This window comes from Ictidomys tridecemlineatus, chromosome 7 (genome assembly GCF_052094955.1).
Source record: "Ictidomys tridecemlineatus isolate mIctTri1 chromosome 7, mIctTri1.hap1, whole genome shotgun sequence".
NCBI classification, from domain to species: Eukaryota; Metazoa; Chordata; class Mammalia; order Rodentia; family Sciuridae; genus Ictidomys; species Ictidomys tridecemlineatus.
The window spans coordinates 1588266-1600267 of NC_135483.1; the positions used below are offsets into that span (position 1 = coordinate 1588266).

General features: G+C 57.8%; 1 long non-coding RNA gene across 1 annotated transcript; it reads left to right on the forward strand.

The window, feature by feature from the left end:
• The first annotated feature begins 2491 nt into the window (after positions 1-2491).
• Positions 2492-5187, forward strand: LOC144365371 (uncharacterized). The gene is made up of 3 exons (XR_013423710.1): positions 2492-3062; positions 4509-4759; positions 5071-5187. It is a non-coding gene; the product is annotated as an uncharacterized LOC144365371 (long non-coding RNA).
• The last annotated feature ends 6815 nt before the right edge of the window (positions 5188-12002 follow it).

The following is a 12002-nucleotide window of genomic DNA, read 5'->3' on the forward strand; positions in this document are numbered from 1 at the left end:
GAGGCCAGGGAGAGGCCAGCTACTTACTACTGGTAGGAAGATGGCCCTTCTTGTCCTGGGAGGGGAGGAGGTGACAAGCCATGCTAATCCGGCCTCACTGGACAGAGTTAACTGGGGGACCAAGGTGGCAGGAACACAAAAAGCAAACGGCATGTTGAGGCTTAGCTTTTTCTTAGGGTACCATTGCACCAGAAAAAGAACCCAGCAGAGCAAAGGTTAAGGAAGAAATTCAAACAATCTGGTCACAGGGCGCAGAACCTGAGGCAGTGTAGCAGCAAGAGAAATTCCCTGAAGAGTTACGAAAAAGAGGTACTTCCTCAAAGGCTGGAGGGGGAGCCCTTGGGGTCTGGTTGAGGTATTGAGAGGAAGGTCAATGGGAATCTCAGCTGATGGAGTTTGATCCAAACCTGCGCAGAGGAGACCGTCCGAAATGTTATTCACTCTGGACACATTGGGAAGCTGAAGGCCTGACGTATTAGGGCCACCCATGAGAAGGGGTCGGCCCTAGGATGGACACCTGCATCCAGCTGGGGTCGGAGCTCCCTCTCCTGCTCCTGGGTGGTCATGTGAACTTGAGGGAGCTCTTGTGTATAAGTTCTCCAGATTCTGAGAGAGGCTGAGGGTGATTGGCAAAACCCCAGGAATAAAACTTACCATCAGCACCAGAAGCCCATCTTGGGCCCCCACTTGGTGTAGCTCGATTCTCAAAGCCAGGCTCCTCTAGGAAGCGTGTCAGTTACAAGGGCACCCGCCTTAGGAGTCAGGCCAGCGCTTACAGGAGTCCTCAGTTTGGTCTGCTATGAAGCATGGCATGGCTGTGCACAGGTGGGACGAGGCGGCCCTGTTGAGTCCAGTAACATTAAGGGTGACGGCCGATTACAGCCAGTGAAAGGGCAATGGCCTTGGCCCATGAACTGAGAGCGGGTGGTGCCATCCTGCTGCCACGTCGCCTGGACGTAGAAGCGCCATCTGTGGGTTGGGATAGAAGCCTGAGAGAGAGTAATGATTAGTAAAAGAAGGAGAGGGTTGGCGAGAAACCTTGAGTTTGGTGGGCCCCAATGTGGACAGGGGCCTTCCTAAGGAAGAACACATGGTACCAGGGGGAGTGGCCCCAGAGCTTGGCCACTGTTGGGGTAGTAAGTATGACTGGGGTCCCGTCCAGCGAGGTTTCAATGATTGAGGATGCAGCTCTCGAAGTAAGACTGCGTCACCCGGTTGAAGAGGGTCCGATTCAGTTCCTGGTTGTGCTGGGACAGAGGTAACAGATGGTGCAGGAAGACAGCCGTCTGCGTGTTCCCTTAGGAGTCTGTGTAGAAGGGTGAGATAGGGCAGGTAGGACACAGGGGAGGAGGAGTGACTGGAAAGGGCGCCCATAGAGCAGCTCAAAGGGACTCAGGCCTGAGGGGCCTCTAGGGACTGGCCAGATTCGGGTGAGGGCCAATGGCAGGAGATTGGGTCAGGACAGCCAAGTTCAATAGCAAGGTTAGTGAGATGATCCTGGAGAATGCTGTCAGTCCGTCCACCTTACCCGAGGATGGGGGTCGGTGGGGGATGGGGAGCCTCCAAGTGACGTTGAGGCCTTTGGAGACTCGTTGAACCTGAGAAGTGAGGGCTGGACCGCTGTCTGACTGGACAGAGGTGGGAAGTCTGGACCTGGGAATGATCTGCTCGATGAGGATGGAGGCGACAGTGTAAGCGGTTTCCCTGGGGGTAGGGAAGGCTCCCATCCAGCTGTAAGAGTGCTGTCCCCAAGTCACAAGCAGTTAGGTCCTGTGCCAAGGCCTGACCAAGGAGGTGGCGACTGTCCCTGAAGCCTTGGGGCAGGGCTGTCCAGGTCAGCTGTTGAGACCTAAAGGACGCAGGGTCTTCCCATGTGAAGGCAAAGAGGTAATGAGAGTCGGGATGGAGGGGCGCTGTAAGGAAGGCAGATTTAAGATCCAGGACAGTAAAGTGGGTGGTCAGAGAGGGGATATGAGAAAGAAGGGTGTCAGGGCTGGGAACCACCGGGTGGAGGGAATAACCGCCTCATTGATTAGGCGGAGGTCCTGGACTAAGCAATGGCCCCTGAGGGCTGGTGTACGGGCAATATGGGAGTGTTGAGGCGCAGTCTGGAGGAATGAGCAGTCGCTGGGCAAGTAATGGGTCTAGGATGGGTTTAAGTCCCTCCCTGTGGGTCTTGGAGATGGGAAATTGGGGACAAGAAGGAAATTCAGTTTGGGGTTTCAGCTGGAATCGACTGGCTTGTGGTGGGAGGCTGTGACTTGCTGGGAGGCGTCCCGACCTGGGGACGCCTAGGTCAGGGGCAATGGGACGGTAGGTACTGTTGCGTATTAGAGAGGAGAGGATTAGAGGCAGAAGAAGACGGTGGTAGTCTTCTTGGAGTGTAGTTGGAGGGTGGCTCCTAGGAGTTGGGAAATTTCTGCCTAGAAGAGGAACTGGACAGGATGGAATGACCAGAAAAGAGTGTGTGAAAGGGTGTCCTCCAGGGCACAGGCCAGCCAGCAGTTCGGTTTGGGAAGGAGGGTTTGCTGTCCATAACTGAGATATGGGAAGGAAACAGAGGCCCAGAGTGGGCAGGCAAGACAGAATAGGTAGCCCCATGTCCACAAGGAAGGTCATGGACTTACCCGCTGCCTGGAGCGTCACCCTGGGCTTGGCCAGGGTGATGGGGGTCCTAAGTCCGGGCTTCTTCAGTCTTCTGTGAACCCCAGTAGTTCAAGAGAAGGGACTGCCTGGCTGGTCACACCCCCACGTGGAGGCGCCGAGGAAGGGCCAGCCCGGGGCAGTCACTGTTCCAAAGTCCTGTCTGCTTAGAGGTGGGGCACGGCCTGGAGGGGGCCGTGGGTTGGGCATTGGTGGGCCGTGACCTTCGCATGCACATTTGAAGCCAGCCCCTGGTGGAGAGGAGCCCACCTGAGCGGTCGGCCTCAGGCCCGCTGCCAAGGCCTGGGCTTGGGGTGTCACCTTCTTGTGCAATGGAGCCTCTTTAAAGGCCAGCTTCACCAGGTCTGGGATAGGGGTCTGAGGGCCCTCCTCAGCTCGTTTGAGCTTTGGGTTCGCTGGTAAGAGGGCCTGGTGGGACCGGGTGTGGGCGCTGACGGGAGAAGAGAGTGAGTGGGTGGAGGAGTCCGTTGTCGGGGGAGGGGAAGGGTCCGTCAGTAGAAGAGGTGGGTGCAGGAATCGTGGCTGCAGGAGACGGGGAGAAGAGGGGAGGGTCCTGGAGTGGGGGAGGAGGAGCTGTGGTAGCAGGAGGAGGGGGAGGGGAGGGGGAGGAGGGAGGGGGAGGAGGAGGGGGAGGAGGGAGGGGGAGGGGAGCAGGAGAAGGGAGGGAGAGGGGAGGGGGAAGAGGGAGGGGGAGGAGGGAGGGGGAGGGGAGGGGAGGAGGGAGGGGGAGGAGGGAGGGGGAGGGGAGGGGGGAGGGGGAGGGGAGGGGAGGAGGGAGGGGGAGGAGGGAGGGGGAGGAGGGAGCCGGTAGGTGTGGGCAGGGGAAGGCGGGAAGGTGGGGTGAGAGCAGCTCGGGTAGGTCTGAGGACGTGGAAGGAGTCGTGGAAGAACAGTGGAGAGGGTTTGGGATCTTCCCTGGCAGGGAAGACTTGAGCAGGAGAACAGACAGAACAGAGGGTGGGGCGGAGCGGACCTCAAAAAGCCTGAAAGTGCCTCCAGATGTAAGGGACTTCTGCCCGCCTCCCAGTCTGGTGACAGAAATGTCCAATTCCAGGCGGTTTCGGTGTAGGTCTTGAGTGAGCCCTAACTTGGCAAAATTTGAATAGAGACATCCACAGGACTTTTGGGGTCTAAGGAGGACTCGGTGTTTCCCAAGACCTTCCGGCACCCTCGGGGGTGGGTGGGAGCAGAAAAAGGCGTCCCAAGTTCTGATGGCATTCACCTGAGGAACAGATAAGGGCTTGGGGGCGGTTGAGGCGTCCCTGTAATCTGCCAGGGGCCCAAACAGATCGGAATGGCTCACACAAGGCCTGGGAGTCTCCGCAGTCCCCGGGCCTTGAACGGAACGGGTGGGAGTCTATGGCACACGCGTGGCTTACGGGCAGACCCCCGCGGATGGAAAGGGGCTGGAAGGTCAGGGAACATGGAACTTACCCCACTCTTGCCGGCCCAGTGAAGGGAGAGGGAAGGAGCAGCTTAGGAATTTCCCGGTTCCTTTGAAGCCGGGGTGATGGACCTCAATCCCTCCCGGGTTCGGCACAAGATGTCAGGCCAGACAGCTGCGACCAAAAGGAGGCTGAGGGAGGCTTTGTTGAGATTTCGCTCCAGGGTGGAACCCTCAGACCAGCAGAGCGGGTCTAAGGAGAAGCGTGGGGGGCTCCACTGGACTGGAATTTTTACTGGGCTTAGGGCAGGAAGGGAGGGCTTGGGACAGGAAAAGGGGTCTTTAGAGTCCCTTATCCAAATGGGGTCGATTGGCAGAGTTGGCTAAGATCCAGGATGGGTCAGATGACCCGCTGATTGACAGGTGGCTCCGTCGGTGTCTGGTGTTCTTTTGAGCGCAGGTTGCTTGGTGCTTGGTTCCTCAGTCACCTCCATCGACCTAACAGGATCTACTTAAGGGAGAAGAGGTAGAGCCCGCCATCCGGAGGGGCCTGATGTAGAAAAGCCCAGGTTGGTGTGCCAGCCTGGGAGTTTACCCACGGTTCTGGGCAGAACCTGAGCACAACCCGGTAAACAGTTCTAGATGCCCTCCGGGTTCACCTTCTGGCTTTTCACCTGTTGGACAAAGGAGCTGGTGGAGGTGTTCCCACAGGTGAGCCTCAGGGTCTCTTACGTTTGAAATAGGCCTGGCTGGTGCTCAAGACTAGGTCTCCCTGACCCCCCGGAGGTGCCCTCCCTGTGCTTAGAGAAGACTGACCATTGGGGTTTTCATTCATTATGACACTGAGTCTTTTCTTGCTCAGTAAAGGAGAAGATTTGCACATATTGGCTCTCCCCTTTGTTTTTATTCATCCCTAGCCCTACAATTTTTACTTCATATTGAATTTCCCCATGTGCATTTCATTTTTCACCTCACCCCAACGTGTGTTCAATCCCCCTTTTGGGGGATTTCCTCACACCCAGGACCTCACTGGAAGGAAGCTTGCAGAGTACCACAGAGTCCAAAGACCATGCCTGTTGCGAGGGGCAAAAGGTGCGACTTATGCAGTCCAGGGGGAGAAATAAAGAATGTCCATGCCTTCTGCCCTTTTTAATGTTTTATTCTGTCAAATCACTCCATACAGCTTCACTCTGTAGGTTATTAATCAAGAAAACGACAATCCTTAATGCTGGGCACCGCAATAAACATAATCAATTCACGGCAAATAATTCTAGATTAATTAATTCTAAGCACTGCAAACACAATCACGACAGGCTCATGACAGACATTCTCTCTGAATGCTAAGTTCGAGTGTCAGATCAAAAGTCTCCAGCCTTAGTCTTGAAGTCCAGCAGATGTGCACACTCAAGACTGCGGTGATCAGGTCTGGAACCAAGGCAGGCTTCTCCTGGGGTGGAGCTGATGGCTGGCTTAGGAGACCATGTCCTAGGGAGAAGTTGCGACTCACCAGGGTCAAGATGTGGCTGTAGAGTTTGAGAGCGATGAGAACTACACAGAGATTCAGGCAGATGAGAAGAGTAGGGATGACAGTCCAAGTCCTCACCAGGCTCTCAGGCTTGTGTGCATCAGGATCAGCAGGCTGAATGTCTGTTTATTTACTCTATTATTTATACTAAGTTTGGGGACTGTGACCTCCATTTCAATCCTTATCAGCTACCACTCTCAGTGACATCTTTACCCTGGGGTTAAAACATCTGGTCTGGTGGTCCCCGTCCTGATCTTTTCTCTTTCCCTCTTACAGGGAGGTCAGTCTGCCGGGGGCTTCACTCTGAGCTTGTCAGGGTGGGGGGAGTGACTTGTTTGTGTCTGAGGGCCTTACTGGAGGGCTCCCGAGGTGTGCCTGGTGAGACTGCAGGTTTCAGAATGGAATATTTAAAGTTGCTTAGGCTTCAGGCCTCAGGCCACCTTCACAGTGCCACACACTGGAACCCTGCCAGAGTCACGGTCAGTCGCTGGAGGCAAGCCGGCCAGGCTGTCCTCCACGAGGGCAGCAGCTGTGGACACTCAGAGCAGCTTAGGGCCCCAGGAGGAGCCTGGCAGCTGCCTGAGCTGGGTGGGGCTGGTGTTCCGTCGCAGGCCTGTTCTTACGGGAAGTTCAGCAGCTTTGCCTCAGGATCCAAACTTTGGAGCCTCTAGATAAAATGGCTCCCAGCCTAAAAGAGTGACTCCGTCGCTGATATTGATCTGCTGCCAAATCCGCCCACATACCAACCCCCCGGGGGACTTCTTGCTGTCTTAGGTCCCTGTGTGTTCAGTTTCGTTCAGGGACTCCTTGCATTCCTCCCGTCCCGTTTTCCTGTCTTTTTTGGGTACTGGGCATTTAACTCGGAGGCACTGCACCGCTGAGCCACGTCCCGATGAACCCGGCCTATTCCACCTTAAGGTTCTGAGCCATCTTGTCACAAAGTCATGAAAAGTTGATTTCTGTTTTACTATAAAATACTGAGATTTCTGAACTTGCCTGGGATGCCTGCCCGTGCCTTGAGCTCACCCACGCCTGGCTTTGCCTGACCAGAGAGCAGCCCTCCCTAAAACCTGAGTAGCACCTCATAAGTCCTGGCTCCCCCTGACCAGTCACAGCCTCTGAATTCACTACTTACCTTGAAGATCAGGCCACGGAGATCCTTACCCTGCTGCCTGCCCTTGCATGGTGTTTGCCGGACCCTGTTAGCCCCAGGTCCCAGGACACCCCCTTTGTAACTTTGTGCTATCTAAACCTTTTCTTCCCTGAGAGCTGGGCTGAAATCTAGGTGAGACACCCCCTGGCCAGCTCTCTTGTGTACACAGTACAAGTCTGCTTTAATTTGCTTTAAAATTGGACTCAGTGGTGTTTTCGTTGCATTGCGGGTTCAACCATCCCCTGCCCTATTTTATGTTTCATTTAGAGACAGGGTCTCACTGAGTTGTTTAGCACCTTGCTTTTGCTGCGCCTGGCTTTCTTTCTTTCTTTTTTTTTTTTTTTTTGGTAGTGCTGGCTTTGAACTTGCGATCCTCCTGCCTCAGCTCCCCGAGTCTCTCGAGTCACAGGAGTGCGCTGTGACCCGCCTGGCTCCCATCTGCTTTCCCTGATGTGATCTTGTAGCAGGGCCCGCTGCCCCTGTGGGAGAGAGCGCCCCCTGGGTTTCTTTAAAAGGGACGAGTTTTTCTTTTCCTCTTCTCCCTCCTTAACCTGGGGGCTGAAAACAAGATCACCTAGAGTTACCTGTCCTGCACAGGGGGAAGAACTGGAAAGTGACAGTCTAACAGGTGGATGTCAACACAGCACCGGGTGCACCCTGGAGTAGCCTTTGAAGAGCGGCTTCCAAAGCCCTGTCCCCCTGCTGCGCAGGACCACAGCCTCTGGGCAGGAGCCCGTTCCTCCTTGGCCAGCCAAGAAGCAAACTTGTCTTTCCTTTTTCTCACAGAGCTTCTTGTTGTTATGCTGGCTGTGGGATTGGCATTGTCACAGCACACAGCTATCAGTAAGGATCCCGTGGTTCTGAGTCACACAGGCACCGCCCTCCGCGAGGGCTGGGCCCTGGAGCTCGCGCCCTCAAGCCCCAGGATGGCTGCAGCCTGGTCTGGGCAGAGGCTGCGGGGTTGCCCGGCCCTTTCCCGGTGCGGCCCACCCACTTCTGAGCCTCTCTGGATTTGGGTCCTTGGTCAGCCTCAGGGCCGTGAGGGCCTTCTCTGAGGAGGGTGTAAAGTCCTGGCTGAGCCTCTGGGTGGTCTCCAGGGAGATTCCGCTTTCACTCTCCGCCCGAGGGCCTTTCTGAGGAAAGCTCACCCCTCCCTCACACCAGCCCCACCCTTCATCACCACTTCAGGACCTGCCAGCTCTGCTCCCTGAGCCACCCCTAAAAGTCTCCAACCCGAGTTTGTGTTGCCTCTCTGTCTAGGGAGAGACGGCCGTTGTTGCCAGCTCTGACACATAAACTCCGCCTTGCACCCCTTGCCCGCCTCCTGGTTCCTCGCTCTCCTTTCAGAGGGTCCTTTAAGCCCTAGGTGGTGCATGGAACCCCATGTTGGGTTGCAGGAAACCAAACGCGGGTGGAAAGTGGGTGGGCAAGGCAGAAGGGCTGCTCTGGACCTGGCCAGCAAGGGCTCCTGGGTGGGCAGTCCCCAGTTTATATCCGCAACCTGTGGCCCCACGTCCCTGGGCTCTGACGGGAGGAGCTCTGGGTGGCCACCTCGGCAATTAGCTAATTTTAGAATCAGGAAGCTCTGCACTGGATCCAATTAAGGCTGAATACTAAATTTGGGGGGTACCAGGGATTGAACTCAGGGGCACTCAACCACTGAGCCTCATCCCAGCCCTATTTTGTTTTTTATTTAGAGACAGGGTCTCACTGAGTTGCTTAGCGCCTCCCTGTTGCTGAGGCTGGCTTTGAACTTGCCATCCTCCTGCCTCAGCCTCCCGAGCTGCTGGGATGACGGGCGTGTGCCATTGAGCTCGGCCGAATACTAGATTTTGAAAAAGAACCACCACTTTCTATTTTGCACACTCAGGGCATCTCCTGTGGAAATGCCCTGCCTCACCCTCCTGCGGCTGGGCCAGAGGCTGCCCAGACCCCTGTTACAGAAGATTTAGGGAGTCTTTCGATGGGGACTCATAAGGACTGTGGGGGGAGGAAGGCAGAGCTGAGGGTGACGCCCTTGGAGCTGTAGGGGCTGACTGTGGCTGGCCGGGTGCAGGTAGCTGGGTTTTCCCTGCTCCCTGTGGGTCCGCTCACGTGAACAATTGACAGACAAAGGGACATAAGACTGTCACCACTTGCCCTACACCAGGCCCTGGGGCTATTTGGGTGGGAGTGTGGTGGTCTGGAGAGTGGGGAGGGGAGTGGGTGGGCTGAACTTGGCTGGCTGCTCAAGGAGGGCACTGGCCAGCTCAGCTGGAGCCTAGACCTAGACCACACCCAACAGGGTCAAAACCAAGCAGGCCTCCCTCAGGCCAGGGTGCAGAGTCCAGGGTGCGGCCAGTGGTGCAGGACCGAGCTTGGAGGGCCACGTGGCCGTCTCCCTGGCTGCACCGGCCCTTTGTTGGCAGTGCCCCATACAAGAAATCAGGCCCATGCCCAGGTCATTCAGCAAGGTCACCTTGACTCTGCAGAGGACCACAGTCACAGGCTGAGCCGCACTGCCCCTTGCGCTCACAGGCAGCGCTGTGCGGGGCGGGAGGTGGGCGTGCTGGGTGCACAGCTGACCCTTGGCTAATTCTAACACTGGGGCAGGAAAGGCAGCGGGGCTGTGGTTAAAAAGGCTGCGAGTGGCTGTCACCGAGTGGCTGTCACTGAGTGGCTAGCTGAGCACTGTATTCTGAGAAGGGACCCAGACTCTCTGGGTCTCACACTGCACACTCGCCCTGCCTACCACCCTCACAGTCTCCCTGCCCCTCTGAAGGGTAGTGCAGCTTGGGGACCCCTGGCCAGGGGCCTGTCCTCCTAGGCACTGCACTCCACGTGGGCAAAGATGTCCCCCTTTAGGCCACTTGCTGGGGTCAACTGCCAATGACACCCTAGCAGCAGCCAGCACCTCTTGGCAGGACAGTCCCTGTTCCCATTCCTCCTAGTGGGGCCTTCCTGACCAGGCAGTGGGGCTGGCCCATCTCCCACCCCAGCCACCACGGGTTTTCTGACACCACTTGCTGTGGGGAGGGGTTCCGGGTGGAAACGGGCTGGCCAGGTATGCAGGCGGCCTGCGAGCCTCCCCCTGCAGCGGTGCTCCACCCCTGAGCGTCACCCCAGTCTCCATAAGTTGACCCTGCAGGCCGGCTTCCCATCCTCTAGCCTCAGCCTCCGGGGCGGCTGGGCTCTGAGGCTTGGTCTTGAGAAGCAGCTGCAAGAGCAGGTGTGGCGCTGCTGGGCGGGGACGGGAGAGGGTCTCATCCCTTGCTGATGGCGCCGGGCCCTTCCGCACCCAGCCTCATCGTGCAGCCGGCGGAAGCTCCCGGCCTCGCCGGGGAGCAGGGTCTCCACTGGAAGGCTGCCTGTGCACCGCCTGGCAGTTCGGGAAGGAGAGCCCTCGGGCCAGGGCAGTCGCTGCTTTTAGTTGCTGAAAGTCACTGAGTATAATAAGAATTTTAAGAGACCCTCATTTTCAAGAACCTTTGAGCTGTAGGTCAGAACAAGAGGCTGAGAAGCCATAGGCCCGTGGGCACAGGCCTGTGCTCCCAAGGTAGGGAGGCTGACCAGGAGGTCAAGTTCGAGGGCAGCCTCCACAACTTCAAGACCAGCCTCAAAGTAAAATAAAAAGAGGCTGTGAAGGCCCTGGGTTCCATTCTCAGCACCAATGAATTAATCAGTTAAGTAAATTAAATAAGAATAAATAAAGGGAAACCTCTGCAGTTGGCGGCAGCACGGCCCAGCAAGGAGGCTGTGGAACCCAGCGGTGGCTGCAGCACCGCCAGCCCGGTAGGGCTCAGGGCCCTGACGCCGGAGGCTGGAGCCCAGGCCTTGGGCAGGCCTGGTGGGCACAGCCTGCTCCAGAGACTTCCCCAGAGCCTGGAAAGCAGAGGGCTGCCGGGCTGGAGGCCAAGGCTGCCTGGACCCCTGCTCAGGGCTCTGGGCTGAAGGCAGCAGCAGGAAGCGGTCCCCAGGAGCCAGGTGGACAGGCTTGGAGACAGAGCTGGCCCACAGGGCTAGAGGGAGGGGGAGACGGGAGTGCCACAGCCTTTGGAATCTGGAGAGCCAGGGGACAGGCTGAAGCCAGCTGCCCCCGCAGACTCCAGGGGCAGCCACAGGAAGATTAGGACAAAGCAAACAGAACTGTGGGCAGCAGAGAGCAGGAGGAAGGCCTCCAGGGCTGATCTTCCAGCAGTTTCTCTGCCCTTCAAAAAGGCCACCTCCCCTACTCCTCCCTGCACTGGGCCCAGGAAGGAAAGGGAAGGGACAGGAAGGAGGGTGTGTGGTTCTTAGTGGCTGCTGGGGGCTCACAGCTGCGAGCTGTGGCTGGGGTGCGGTTGGGGTGCCCTGCCAGGGTCCACTGGGAGTGCAGGCTTGCTCTGCAAGGTGGCACCGTGAGGAGGCGGGCATCTTTGGAGCTGAGCCTCGTGGGCAGCCCCTGGGTCAGTGAAGGGTGGCTCTTGGGGTGGGTTGGCAGAGCCTGCTGGCCCTGCCTGGAGATGCCATGCTTGCTCCAACACCCCCCCCCCCAGCCCGCTGTCCCCACGCCCATGGTCATGAGGCCTTCAGCAGCACTGGGCCGAGGCAGGTGCCATGGCTGTGAGACGCCCACCCTGAGCTCACTCAGCCTCTTCTCTGTGTGAAGTCGCCTGCCCCAGGCGTGTCCTCACAGTGAGGCCGGACTGACCAGCGGGCAGCGGACACTCCTGCTCAGTTCTGCCGGCTCACAGTCCCAGGCCAGGCCGCTGACAGCCTGGGTGTCTGGAGAGGCCCTTTCTGGCTGTGCTCCCACATGGCAGAGCCCGAGCCCCCTGGGCCTCTCTTCTGAGAGCCTCCCACAGGGGCTCTGCCCCCTCACCCAATCCCCCTCTGATGCTCCAGGGATCTGACATTAAACTTGGGGGAGCGATGAGGCCATGCAGTCCTCCTAGACACACCCCCGTCTCAGATGCCCAACACACTCTTTCCCTTCCAGTGGCCCCAGAGTCCGCTGAGTAGGCTACGTCTCGCGTCTCAGGTGAGCCTGTCCATCACAGCAGGGTGGGGCCAGGCCCCATGAGTCAAGCTGGTCTCCCTGTGTGGCTGGAGGTCCCACCAGGTATGTGCTTCCAGAGCCCGAGGGGGACAGGCACAGGCAGACGTTCCCACTCCAGAGGGGGGAGCGGGGAAGTAGGAGGTGTCACGTCCCAGGCCAGCCCACAGCCCAGCAGGGCACGGGGGCTGAAGGTTCAAGAATGATCTTTCTGGGCTGGGGATGTGGCTCAAGCGGTAGCGCACTCGCCTGGCGTGCATGC